Genomic DNA, 14,532 nt, shown 5'->3' with positions numbered 1-14,532 from the left:
CTGTCCACTGCCGTGCCTGTATTCCCACATCCCACCTGCTCTCTTTCTCTCCACCCTTGCACAAGGTGGCTTCCACCAACTCCCCCTCCCTGAGTATGCCCTCATTCCCCCTATCTACCCCTCCTACCAACTTTGATCCTCCCATTCCACTCCCTTTTTCTCTCTTAGGGCACCCTCTCTCCCTCCTTCCTTCATCCTCCCACCTCCCCCCCGGGCATCCCCTACTCCCGTACCTTCTTTCCTCCCCCTCCCATCTCCTCTGCCACTGCATCTACACACTCCCGTCTCCCTCCTCCACCACCTTTTCCCTTTTTGGCAGGTCCCCAGACTCGCACACGTCAAGTGACCATTCGTGTGCTGGAGTCATCAGTGTTCGTGTACAGTGCTGACCGTTTTTGTTTTTTACTACACCTGTGAACGGCTCTGTGGTTTTTACTCAAGTGTGTACTGTTTTTTGTCCACCATTCTGTCTTGTTTTTCTGTGTCTTCCTTGTTTCTATTTGTACTGTCTGTGGCCAAAGAGTGGCGTAATATTGCTGCTGCTGGGCCACCTTTTGTATAAGGTGTCAAAATTACAATAAAGAAAAAAAATGTACCTTTGTGAACTTATCATTTCTGAGAACGCATGCTGTTACAGCATGATTACCTGTGAAAACCACATTAATGCAGTAAATGCTCAAACTGATGTATGTCTACCTCAATGCATTTGGCAATATGTGTAACAACATTCGTTTCAACAGCGTGTAGTTCGCCTTCCGTAATGTTTCCACATGCATTGACAATGCGCTGACGCATGTTGTCAGGCAATGTTGGTGGATCATGATATCAAATATTCTTCAACTTTCCCCACAGAAAGAAATCCGGGGACGTCAGATCCTGTTACCTTGCGGGCCATGGTACAGTGCTTCGACGACCAATCCACCTGACACGAAATATGCTATTCAATACCACTTCAAGTACATGCAAGCTATGTGCCTAACATCCATCATGTTGGAAGTACATCGCCATTCAGTCATGCAGTGAAACATCTTGTAGTAACATTGGTAGAACCTTATGTAGGAAATCAGCATACATTGCACCATTTAGATTGCCATCGATAAAATAGGGTCCAATTATTCTTCTTCCCATAATGCCACACCATACATTAACCCACCAAGATCGCTGATGTTCCACTTGTCGCAGCCTTCGTGGCTTTTCCGTTGCCCAATAGTGCATATTATTCTGGTTTACGTTACCGCTGTTGGTGAATGACGCTTCGTCACTAAATAGAACGTGAGCAAGAAATCTGTCATCATCCTACAATTTCTCTTGGGCCCAGTGGCAGAACTGTACACAACGTTCAAAATCGTCGCCATGCCATTCCTAAGCCATAGAAATATGGTGCAGGTGGTGTAGCATTCTCAACACCGACGTTTTTGAGATTCCCGATTCTCGCGCAATTTGTCTGCTACTAATGTGCGGATTAGCTGCGACAGCAGCTGAAACACCTACTTGGGCATCATCATTGTTGCATGTCATGGTTGACATTTCACATGGGGCTGAACACCTTCTGTTTCCTTAAATAGTGTAACTATCCGGCGAACGGTCTGGACACCTGCATGATGTCATCCAGGATACGGAGCAGCATACATAGCACACACCCGTTGGGCATTTTGATCACAACAGCCATACATCAACATGATATCGACCTTTTCCACAATTGGTAAACCATACATTTTAACAGGGGTAATGTATCACGAAGGAAATACCGTCCACACTGGTGGAATGTTACGTGATACCATGTACTTATACGTTTGTGACTATTACAGCGCCATCTATCACAAAGCGAAAAATGTGGTCCAATTAAAACATTCATATTTCTTTATGTACTACGCAAATATGTAAGAAAAAATTGGGGTTCGAATTTAAAAAAAACACAGTTGATATCTGTTTGATCTATGGCAGCACTTATTTCGTGAGATATTTGGCCCAGTCACTATCAATGCACCACCTTGTATACATAGGTTTACTACTGTCATAATTTTTTGCTCAGAAAACAAAGGTTTACAGTGTGCCTTATATGATGAACCTGTAAACACACTAATAGCTTTCTTCTGCAGCAAAGGGATGTGACGCACACAACTGTAGTTTCCCCATAAAATGATACCATAGATTATTATGTTTTGGAAGAAGGGTCTACACTTAATAAATGATGTTGACTGCAAACACAGTGCCCAATGCACAACTGAGCTAGAAGCACCTCTGCACAAAGAAAGAGGTGAAGGAAGTCTGTCCATGTTGTTGGTAGGTGTTTAATTTCCCGGAGCTTGTTCTCATGTAAAGAAGACCAGTGTCAATGCCAGAGGGATACAATGGTCCTACGTGCACAACGCAGAGATAATCTGAGAGGCCTAGGTAGTCGGACTGGAGTCTCGGGAGCAGCTTCGGCAGCTTCAGTACCCACACTCCAATATGACCAGGGACACACATGAACATCACGTCGGCTCCATCATGAGCGAGCGAGTGTTTACAAGTGAGTTAGCTCCCAAGAAAAGTAGAATTTTGATTAGTATAAAGTGCATAAAGTGTAGTAAAGTCGTGAAAAACGGAATTCTGTGTGATGAGTGCGACGGTTGGTTACATTTTCGATGTGCAAAATTAGAAGAAGACAATCTTCCAGACGAACACAGCGAATGGTGATGCAATGTCTGTCTGAAGAGTAAGGACAATATGGCGCCGATGGAGGAAGATAAACATGAGGTAAACGCTGACTATAGTACTTTACAAGCTATCTTATCAGTGGTAATTGAAGAGAACCTAGCTCTGGCCAAAGAAAACGAACAACTGAAGAAGGAATACGCAGCAATTAACCAGGAACTCATTAAACAAATTTCCCAAGAAGAGGTTAGTGTCGTGTACACAGAACCAAGCAATCAATGTAGGCCATTAGATCGCCTACAAAGACAATGGCAGGCTGTTCCCGTCACAAAACGCGGTAGAGTCTGTGTAAACTTTCCACCCTTGTAAAACAGATTTAGTGTTCTTGCTACAGAAAAAAACATTAAAGTAGACTCACAAGTCAATGTGCTTAACACAAGTAAGGTTAATGAAAGTGAAGTGAGTAATAGGTGTAGCAACAATATTACATCAACTGTCAATAGAAGTGAAGTGAATAATCGGCGCAGTAAAAATATTACGTTAACTGTCAATAGAAGTAATGAAACTGTCAATAGAAGTGAAGTGAATAATGGGTGCAGTAAAAATATTACGTCAACTGTCAGTAGAAGTAATGAAACTGAAAACCACAAGAAAGCAAGCCGCAATTGCAGACCTAGCCCTGTGAAAATACATTTATATGCAGACAGTCAAGGAAGGAAATTAAGGGATATAGTTGAGAACAATTCAAGCCACCATATCTCAGCCACAATAAAACCTAGTGCAAAATTTAAAGATGTAGCAGGTTCTTCACCAGCAGAAGCCATGGAACTGGCAGTTTTTCTGGGTGGATCAAATGATGTAGCGAGAAATGAAGGAAAAGACTTCTTGTCCTCATTAAAGAAGAAACTGCAGGAACTACAAAATACAAAAATCCTCATCTTTTCAATACCATTTCGGCATGATCTTCCATCCTGGTCGTGTGTGAATGTTGAAGTGACAAGAGTAAATGAAGAAATGAAGAAAATTTGTAAATACTTTAAAAATGTCTGTTTTGTAAACATAACTAACTTAGGTACAAGATTTCACACTGTTAATGGTCTCCATCTGAATCAACTCGGAAAGAAGTATGTGAGTAATGAAATCATAAAACTAGCCAATGAGTTAGGCGTAACAAAAATCGAGAGCTCTAAGTCAATACCACTTAGATTTAAGGAAAACTCTTTTTTAGAGGTAGCAAAGAAGGGCTGAGACCAACAGCTTTGCCCAGATTCACACTGGATGACCAGATTAAAGATAAGAATAATATAATAAATGTCAGTAACACTAGAGAGAAATATAGCAGTAATGATGAATGCCCCATTAACAAAAACCACTCACCAACTTTGTCTTTCAAGATAGGTTATCTCAATATTGAAGTATAAGTGGAAAAGACATAATTTTAAACGAATTTGCAAATGAGAACTTATTTGATGCATTATGCTTAAGTGAGCACTGGTGTAAAGGAAATGAAATATCTTTTCATGTACTAGATGATTTCCACTTAGCAAACAGTTTTAGCAGAGAGCAACATATTCATGGGGGTGTATCAATTTACATTAAGAAGGGATTAATAAATTGTATTAATGAACTATATCTAGGATTTTTGTGCAGTGAGATACACTTTGAAGCCACAGGCATATATCTGGATCATTTAAAAATTGCTATTGTATCTCTTTATAGATCACCAGATGGAAGTCCATTAATATTTTTAGAAAAACTTGAGACTTTACTAAATTTCTTTCTTAGTCCTCAGTGGAAGAAGTATAGTATTGTGATTGGTGGTGACATCAATGCCGCATTTGATGTAAACAAAGATGTGCACACTGTAAATGAATTTAAAAACCTGTTACGACAATTCAACTTCATTTTTACGAACTGCAAACCCACAAGACAGTCCGCTTCTCTCGACAACATACTTACAAATGTCAATAGAGAGTTACTGTCTTCAGATGTAGCCGTCTTCGATTTCTCGGACCATGACTCAGTTTGGGTAAAAATAGGTACAGATAGGCCTAACATGGAGTATAAGGAGTTTAAAGAGCCTAAAATAGTCATCACAAGACCAATAACGCAAGAAAAATTGTCTAATTTCATGGTCTCACTCAGTAATTATGACTGGTCACATCTGTTTAACAATAATGCTCAGAGCTCTGCCAATACATTGTTTGATAGATTTTTTCATTATTTCTTACATATATTCGAGACCAACTGCCCTCAATACAAATGTAAAGTCAACCCTAAAAGTAACAGTAATAGACATAGGGATAAGAGTACAGGGTATACCACTCAACTAGCCAATATGAAAAGAAGGCTTTTGTTGTATAGAGATTCTTACAGACTTCAGAAAGCTGATATGGCTAAACAAAGGTACTCAAGAGCACAAAAGGAATATAAGTATGCTTTAAATGAGGCCAAAAAACAACATAACCTAGTCAGAATTGAGTCATCAAAAAATAAATGCAGAAAAGCATGGACTATAATAAATTCAGTGGCCAAAACCAAGTAGAAAGTTGAGGTAGTAATTTCAGCAGACGAATTTAATAACTACTGTATAAAATCTGTTAACCAAATTAGGGAAAGCATTGTGAGGCCACAAGAGACTGTTGCTGATCTCATTAAATACCATAATGTAGACTACACCCTGAACGATAAATTCCTTTTAACAGAAGTCACACCAGATGTTGTTTTAACTCTTGTAAATAACTTTAGACCCTCTGATAGTGAAGATATATATGGTATTTCTTGTAATATGTTAAAAAAGATAATTGGCTACATAGTATATCCTCTTACTAAATGTATAAATAGATGTCTAATTGAAGGAGTATTCCCAGATGTATTAAAATTATCTAGGGTAGTGCCCATTTACAAGAAAGGAGACAAAAATTGCCCATCTAGCTATCGCCCAATATCCCTGACACCTATTTTATCTAAAGTTTTGGAATCCATCATCAACTCCCAGTTGTGTGATTATCTGACATGTAATAACATCATTACTGCAGTACAATTTGGCTTTAGGAAGGGCAAATCCACAGTGCATGCCATTGACTCCCTGATTAAAAAAGCGCTTAATGCTTATGAAGGAAAAAATTTTGCTCAGGCTACCTTTTGTGATCTTAGCAAAGCCTTCGACTCTGTGGAGCATATTTCACTCCTCAACAAACTAGTTTATTACGGAATCACAAACAGTGAAGTTGACAACATTTTTGAAGCTTTCCTCAGCAACGGTAGACAAATTGTTTGTATTGGTAAACAGAGATCACAGCTAGCTGAAGTTAAGTGCGGTGTGCCACAAGGCTCAGTATTAGGACCTCTGCTGTTTATCCTAATGACAAACGATCTACCATCCTACATAAATACTCACTCCATTCTCTATGCAGATGATACCACTTTTTTCAATATCAGCTCAGACATTGATATGCTCCAAACTGTGGCAAACGACACAATATCACAGGCATCAGTCTGGTTCCGAGCTAATGAGTTCCTGCTTAATGAGAGTAGAACTCAAAAGATTGTATTTAGTTTGAGAGATCCGCCAGCAGAAGACTTCAAGAATAGTGTTAAGTTCTTAGGTATTGTTATAGATACTAAACTGACTTGGGAGCCACATATTAAATACATTAGTGCAAGGCTGTCTAGAGTGGTGTATTTGTTAAAGAATTTAACAAACCATGTACCTGCGGCCTATGTAAGATCAGCCTACTTTGCTTTTTTTCAAAGTATTATATCTTATGGGCTTTTAATATGGGGCAATAGCTCACACCTTCAGGACATTTTGGTACTTCAGAAGAAAGTAATTCGAATTATCACAAACAGTGATAAACTGGCCCACTGCAAACCACTGTTTATCAATTTAAAAATATTAACTGTGATAATCATGTATATTTACACTGCCCTACTGCATATAAAGAGCAACTTATCAGAATACCAGTGTAGAAGAGATGTACACTCTCATGGAACCAGAAATAGTAGCAATCTTGACATACTTTACTACAGAATATCCAAGTCATTGAACAGCTACGAAGTGGTGGGTATGAAGATGTTTAATAATTTGCCACTAGAATGGGTAGAAGCTCCATTTGATTTATTTAAAGACAAATTGTTCAGTTGGTTAGCTGCAAATCCATACTACTCACTTCAGGAATTTTACGACTGTAAAATATCATAGTGGTACCGATTTGGAGAGTGCAGCATAATTTCCTTAACTGAATCAGTTATGATGCAATGCTTTCATATTATTTCATTTTAAATATTGTATTTTATGTAAAACCTATGTCACATATTGATCTTTAACCCATGTATATATGCTGTATAACTTGTATATATGTAACTTGACTTTTCAATTGCTGTAATAGCTAAACGACAATAAAATTTCATTCATTCATTCATTCATTCAGTGGATGTACTCGTGGATTCTTTGTACTAAGCAGTGGTATGTGTATAGCAAACAGAGGCTCTGGAGGACACTACAGAACATCAAAATATAATACACAACTGTGAAGCCTATGGCATCATAATTATTGGGTGGATTGTGTGGAGACATCGTTATTTTCCGATAGATATATATTTATCTTGTTTTTTTCTGTCTGTTCAGATACCTTTGATGTTGTAGCGCATTTTTCTTTTGTTCTGTAATATAGAGATGAAAGTTGTTCTCTAGATATACTATGTAACTGGAATTTTTTTATATGTTTAGAGTTTATTGATTGTGGAAAGCTTTAATTTTTAATTTTGTTTACTGTAATAAGTTTGGTAGAAAATAGTTGTGTAAAGATATATGTGATTTACTTTGATGTTGTATAAATTGTGAGCGAGAGTATTGAGAGAGAGAGAGCAATATCGATAGTGGATACAACAAAGCAGGTGGGTGTTTTGGGTAGCTCGAGAGGCGTACACATGTTTTACTGTGGGAGTAGTGACTTTATGAGCTGGTGAAGATTGAGTTTAGTGGCAAGCGATGTACGTTTTTAATGACTGTTTTATACCAGGCCGTGATATGATAATAGTGAGTGTAGAAACTGGGCGAAGTAAATACTGAGACTGTGCAGTGGGATGAAGACTGTGTTTTCGTACACTCAAGTACTATGAACTTACGTATTTATTCAAGATTTTAAACATGGCTGCAGCAGCAACTGTTAAAATTCTTCACAATAAAGGATGGCAGCCAAAACCAGTTGCAGGATAGAATTTTTTTATTAAAATTCTTGACCAAGGTTTTGGTACATATAAATATACCTTCATCAGAAGTAAAACTTAAAATTACATCATGCACTGGAGAATAATAAAACAATTATGCCAAAAGGCGTCGTCAGTAATTAAAATATCATCTCCATTTGTGCAACATGTGTAATGGGCACAGGATCAAAGCGAACAGTTTAACAATGTTACTTTGCCTATGAACTGTTGAGACACTCTTTCAAATTCTAAAGGTGGCAGGGGTAAAATACAGGGAGCGAAAAGCTATTTACAATTTGTACAGAAACCAGATGGCAGTTATAAGAGTCAAGGGACATGAAAGGGAAGTAGTGGTTGGGAAGGGAGTAAGACAGGGTTGTAGCCTCTCCCCAATGTTGTTCAATCTGTATATTGAGCAAGCAGTAAAGGAAACAAAAGAAAAATTCGGAGTAGGTATTAAAATTCATGGAGAAGAAATAAAAACTTTGAGGTTCGCCGATGACATTGTAATTCTGTCAGAGACAGCAAAGGACTTGGAAGAGCAGTTGAATGGAATGGACAGTGTCTTGAAAGGAGGATATAAGATGAACATCAACAAAAGCAAAACAAGGATAAAGGAATGTAGTCTAATTAAGTCGGGTGATGCTGAGGGAATTAGATTAGGAAATGAGGCACTTAAAGTAGTAAAGGAGTTTTGCTATTTGGGGAGCAAAATAACTGATGATGGTCGAAGTAGAGAGGATATAAAATGTAGGCTGGCAATGGCAAGGAAAGCGTTTCTGAAGAAGAGAAATTTATTAACATCCAGTATTGATTTAAGTGTCAGGAAGTCATTTCTGAAAGTATTCGTATGGAGTGTAGCTATGTATGGAAGTGAAACATGGACGATAAAGAGTTTGGACAAGAAGAGAATAGAAGCTTTCGAAATGTGGTGCTACAGAAGAATGCTGAAGATTAGATGGGTAGATCACATAACTAATGAGGAAGTATTGAATAGGATTGGGGAGAAGAGAAGTTTGTGGCACAACTTGACCAGAAGAAGGGATCGGTTGGTAGGACATGTTCTGAGGCATCAAGGGATCACCAATTTAGTACTGGAGGGCAGCGTGGAGGGTAAAAATCGTAGAGGGAGACCAAGAGATGAATACACTAAGCAGATTCAGAAGGATGTAGGTTGCAGTAGGTACTGGGAGATGAAAAAGCTTGCACAGGATAGAGTAGCATGGAGAGCTGCATCAAACCAGTCTCAGGACTGAAGACCACAGCAACAACAACAATAATAATCTGAAAGATTTTATGAATAGGGTGAGAGATGTGGATAGGTGGCAGACAAATTGTTCTTTTAATGTAAATAGAGGTTCTTCGAGGTACCAAGAGAACAGGGAACAGACCAGTAGAGCGAATCAGGTAAATGTGAGAGGTAGGGGAGAAAGAGGTCGAGGGAATTGTAGGGGTAATGGTAGAGGTTATGATAGGAGAGGAAGTTTTAATTGGGGAAACAGTACACCGCAACAGTAATGGCCCATGCTGGGGCGGGTCAAGTATCAGGGCCTACCAATGTTGCCAGTTGCCACAATGATGCCAGATGTTTTGTGATGTGCACCACTAGTAATACTAATCATGGTGATAGGGGGTTGGAAGTCAGAACTTGGTAATCGAAGAGATAGAGCCCAAAATAAAGTGGGGGAATAATATAGAAACAGGAGGTTCACGTATGGGGGTATTTTCTCATATGTATGATGGTGTTACAGAATATGAAAAGGAGAATGAAGGGATACAAATGGAAAGTATTGAAAGTGAGGAGGAAGAGACAAGTAGTGGTAGTAGTGACAGTGAAGGGGGAGAATAAGAGGTACCAGAGGATACGTTTCTTTTCCAGAGTAATTTGTACAGGAGTAATGGGTAAGAGAACGGGCAAGTTTCTGAAGTTATTGAGGGAGGGATTTCTACCAATTCCTTGAGCCATGGTGTAGATGCTGATGAGGAGGAAAAAATTAATGTGTTTATTATTGGCAAGGATAAGGATGTGGCAACTTGAAGCGAGGAGGAAGAGAGTTTATGTGCAATTAGAAGGGAGTCAAGAGAAGAGGTAAGCTCAGAGATAGGTTGTAGAAAATGGGAATATGATAATATTGAAACAGATTTGTTACATGAAGATGAAGATGTGGGGGATATTAAAGCCGGACAACCTTTTGTGAAAATGAAAACCTATAGTAGGGAACAAAAGGCTCTTTTGGACACAGGGAGTGAAATAAGGGCTGTATCAGAGAAGTTCTATAACTGTATAAGGGAAGGTAATGAGGTAATGGGTTTAAAAATAATGGGTGCTATGGGCAAGTTGAACAAAACGGTCAAGTGACAGATCATCGTAGAGTTTTAACTTGGGGGCATAAGCTTAGTACATAATTTTTTTTTTTTTGTTTTGTTCCTGGGCTCAGTGTGGAAATTATCCTGGGCATAGACTGGTTGACAGAGTGTAAAGCAGGAGTAAATTGTGGTGACAGTTTTGTCACTTTTTATAATGAAGGATTAGAAACAAGTGTGAAAGTTGGTGGAATGATAGTGGGTAGAAATGATTTAGTTGGTCAGTTGTAAATGAGGATGATGACAGTAGGAGCCAATATGGGAGATTTAGAGTTGAACTTGGATTATAGGGGTAGCACAGAGGAGAGAGAGATAATAGAAGAATTGAAGAACCAGATGGACAAGGTAGAAGGGTTAAGGAAACAACAGAAATGAGAGTTATGGGAAGTATTATGGATAAATAGCGAGGTATTTTCAGACAGACCTGGTAAAGTTAAGAACTTTGAGTGTAAATTAGATTTGAAACTGCATGAACCCTTTGCAAGAAATCCATTTTCTATACCATTTGTGTTGAGGGAAGCTGTACATAAAGAGATTGAGAGAATGGTAGGCTGTGGAGTTATAGAAAGAACCAAGGGTGAATACAGTAGTCCTTTAATAGAGGTGGGCAAGAAAGATGGTAGTGTAAGAGTGGTTATTGATGCTAGAGCTTTGAACGACATAGTGAGTAGCGAGACCAATCGCCCCTAAAATATGGATGGGATATTACAGAAGTATTATAACATGAACTATATGACTAGTATCGATCTCACAGCTGGGTACTTGCAAGTTCCACATGCAGTGGAGTATAGGAAGTATTCGGCCTTTTTGGTAAATGGGAAATGTTACCAATATAATGTAGTAACCTTTGGTTTGAATATTAGTGTGTCCATATTCATTTGAGAATTAGACCAAGTATTGGGACCAGAGTCCAGTTCTAGAATAACTGTGTACATAGATGATTCGTTGATTGCCACTGAGTCATGGAAGGAACATTGTAGTTTGTTGGATGATGTGTTTCAGGCTTTGAGAAAAGGGGGCATGACCCTTAAACTTAAGAAATGTGAGTTTGTGTGAAAGGAAATATAGTTTTTAGGTAGAATCTTGTCCACTACAGGTATCAAAGTTGACCCTGAGAAGATCAAAGCTGTTTAAGAATGTCCATCTCCGAAGAATCGAAAACAATTGAAGTCCTTTCTCGGTTCATGTAACTTTTATAGAAATTTTGTATCAGGATAACTATTTAACAATGCAAATTTAAATAAGTTATTGAGTCCTAAAGTGCCATTTGTGTGGACCAGTGAGTGTCAGGAAGCTTTTACGCAGCTTAAGGGAGCTTTAAAAGAGGATAGAATTTTGCATCATCCTGACCTTATTAGAACTTTTTGTTTGGGAACTGATTCTAGTGGATATCGTATTGGAGTAGAATTATTTCAGGATTTTGGAGAAGGTGGGAAGGAAGATCGTAGAAAAATTGCATTTGCGAGTAGGTCATTAACTAAGTATGAAACGAATTAAAGTGTGACAGAAAAAGAAGCTTTGGCAATAATCTGGGGATTTAGAAAATTAGGGATTATCTGTGGGGAAATAAAACCATCTTATATACCGATCATAGGGCTTTAATATTTTTCAAGAAATTTAGGTTGATGCATACTATGTTGACATGCAACAGTTCGAATTTGAAATCAAGTATGTTAAGGGTACTCAAAATAAAGTTGCAGATGCATTATCCAGATTACCTTTAGGGGAAAATGGGGAAATAGGACAAGATATAGATGAAGAGCATGTGAAATTATTCTATATTAAGGGAGTTCAAGGGGAAAAAAAGTAGAAAATATATATAATACATGAGGAGGTATCAAAACCATGATGAGATCTGGAAAATGATTAAGAGAGAGTTAGATATGCCAAATGGTAATGATAAACTGCCGAAATACTATAAAGTGCATGGTGGGATCTTGTTTAGGCATACTAATGAAAGTTCAGAGGATTGGAAGGTGTGTTGGCCTAGTGACTGCATTGATGAAATAGTTGACTACATTCATTTGAGTTTTGGGCATATAGGCGCAGGGAAATGTATACAGAAATTAAGAGAATGTGTGGCCTTTGACAACATGGTAAAAAGAGTGAATAACAGGATTAGGACATGTGATAAGTGTCAGAGAGCCAAGTTTACAAATCAGACATGCCGGCTTTGCAGAATGTAAAACATAATGATTTGATGGAGTTATTAGCTGTCGATTTCTATGGCCCTTTGCCAAAGACAAAAGGAGGTTTTGCCTACATTTTTGTGGTATTGGAAGTATTTTCTTGATTTATAAGTTTGTACCCTTTGTGTAAAGCCACTGGAAGGGCAATTCTGACTAAACTTGAAAAGGACTATTTTGTAAAATTTGGTAAGCCAAAAGCAATACTTTCTGACAACGGAATCCCATTTTACTAGTAAGCATTGGAAGGAAGGTCTTACTGACCAGGGAATAGCGGTAATATATATGTCAACTTACCACCCAGCCGGAAACCCGGCGAAGCGCTATATGAGGAAAATAGGAAGGTTATGGCGCACATATTGCAGTAATAATCACAGTTCCTGGGGAGATGTTGTGGAAAATATTGAGGATGTAATGAACACAGTGCCTCATGATGTAACTGGGTTTACCCTATATGAGTTTATGAAGGGAGGAAGATCCTTGAGTTTTGTAGAGGAGGGATGAGAAGAAGGAAAGACTGTGAGAATTAGTGGAAAAGAGGTTAGAGGAGAGGAGGAGATGGCATGATGAAAAATTAAAGACGGTTGAAATTAAGGTGGGAGATTTGGTATTGGTGAAGTCTTATGAAAAATCTAAGGAGATTAACAATGATATATCAAAGTTTTTTGATGTGTATAAAGGTCCGTTTGAGGTAGTGGGTATACCGCATCCGAATGCTTATTATCTGGTGTATCCAAAGTCAAGAAAGAAGTTTGGTCTGAAGAATATAGTAGATTTTAAACCATATAAACCCAGGCGTAAGTCCTCAGGGGATTCACTACACTAAGTGAATATGTGCCGTAGCGTGCATAGGGCCCCGAGCAGTAGTAGTGTTATTTCCCTTTTAGTTTTCTGCACTGCTGCCTACTCTTTTACTATTATTTGTGTCTATCAAAACAACTCTTCAACTATCAATCTATCTAGAAAAGGAGTCAGTAAAGAATAACCGGATATGACTATTTTACCCAAAAGTGACAGTTTTCAGGATATTGATGAATTAGAGATAGAGGAGTGGTTTGGAAATTAAGGAGTAGAGGTAAATTGTTTGTGAACATCTTTGTATAGAATGGTAGTAGGGTGCTGTAGGAATAATTTTGGTTTGAAGCTGTATTATTTATTCAGGAATAACAAGGAATGTGAGAAGTTTGTTGCTGTGTAATTAAATCAATAATTAATAGGAGAAGTCTGTGAGGCATAATAAGTATGGAGTGGAGAATAATAAAGAAGCATGATGGTTTTGCTGATGTGGGTGGTTGAAAAAGTAATAAGTCAGTGCTGAAAGAATCAGGAATTTCGATGAACAGTGGTAAGGAAAATTATTAGGTAAATGGTGAAATAAGGAAGGAATAATTGAGAATAATAAACAGGCAATCAGGAATTAGTGGAATATGATGAGAAGTAGTAGGTGTAAGATTTAAGAGTAACGGAGAAGAAGTAAGATGAGAGGATAAGTGAAGAGGGTTATAGGTTGAAGTTGTTAGGGACCTTGCCACAATGTAGGTGAGTAGAGTTTGGTGATACGGAGAAAAGTGAAAATATGTTTTGTGGTATCAGCAAACAATGTGGAAAGTGATGGTTGATTTAGTGTTTTGTATCATGAGAAAATGATGGAAGGCTAGGAACTCTGAAGATATGCACAGCAAAGGTAAGCTTCAATAGGTTAACAGCAGTGAATCAAAACTAAACACAGTTTTATGGAATTTGTCCATAGCTAAATATATTTGCCCACTAACCGCGACTAGAGGGAATGCTTTGAGGAATAGTTACTGATTTGCTTTTGGAAACAGAGAACAATAATTTTGAAAGTAACATACTTAATGAGTGTAGGACATGAGGTTTGGGTGATGAACCCCTTCCCCCATTTCTTTTCTTTTTTTTTAATCTGAACCAGAATTTAATGAACTGAGGGACATATTTCAGGAGTATAGGATTATATTAGTCACTATAGGCAATCTTATTTGAGTACATTAAAATACACAACATTATGACAGACTAAATAATTTAGAGCCATAAATTGTGTGTGGAAACATGACTTGTTACAAAGACTCAAAAGTGTGTGATAAAAAGTTATGTATACAGCGAAGAATAAACTAAC

Source organism: Schistocerca americana, chromosome 11 (assembly GCF_021461395.2).
Source record: "Schistocerca americana isolate TAMUIC-IGC-003095 chromosome 11, iqSchAmer2.1, whole genome shotgun sequence".
Taxonomy (NCBI): domain Eukaryota; kingdom Metazoa; phylum Arthropoda; class Insecta; order Orthoptera; family Acrididae; genus Schistocerca; species Schistocerca americana.
This window is presented reverse-complemented; position numbering follows the sequence as displayed.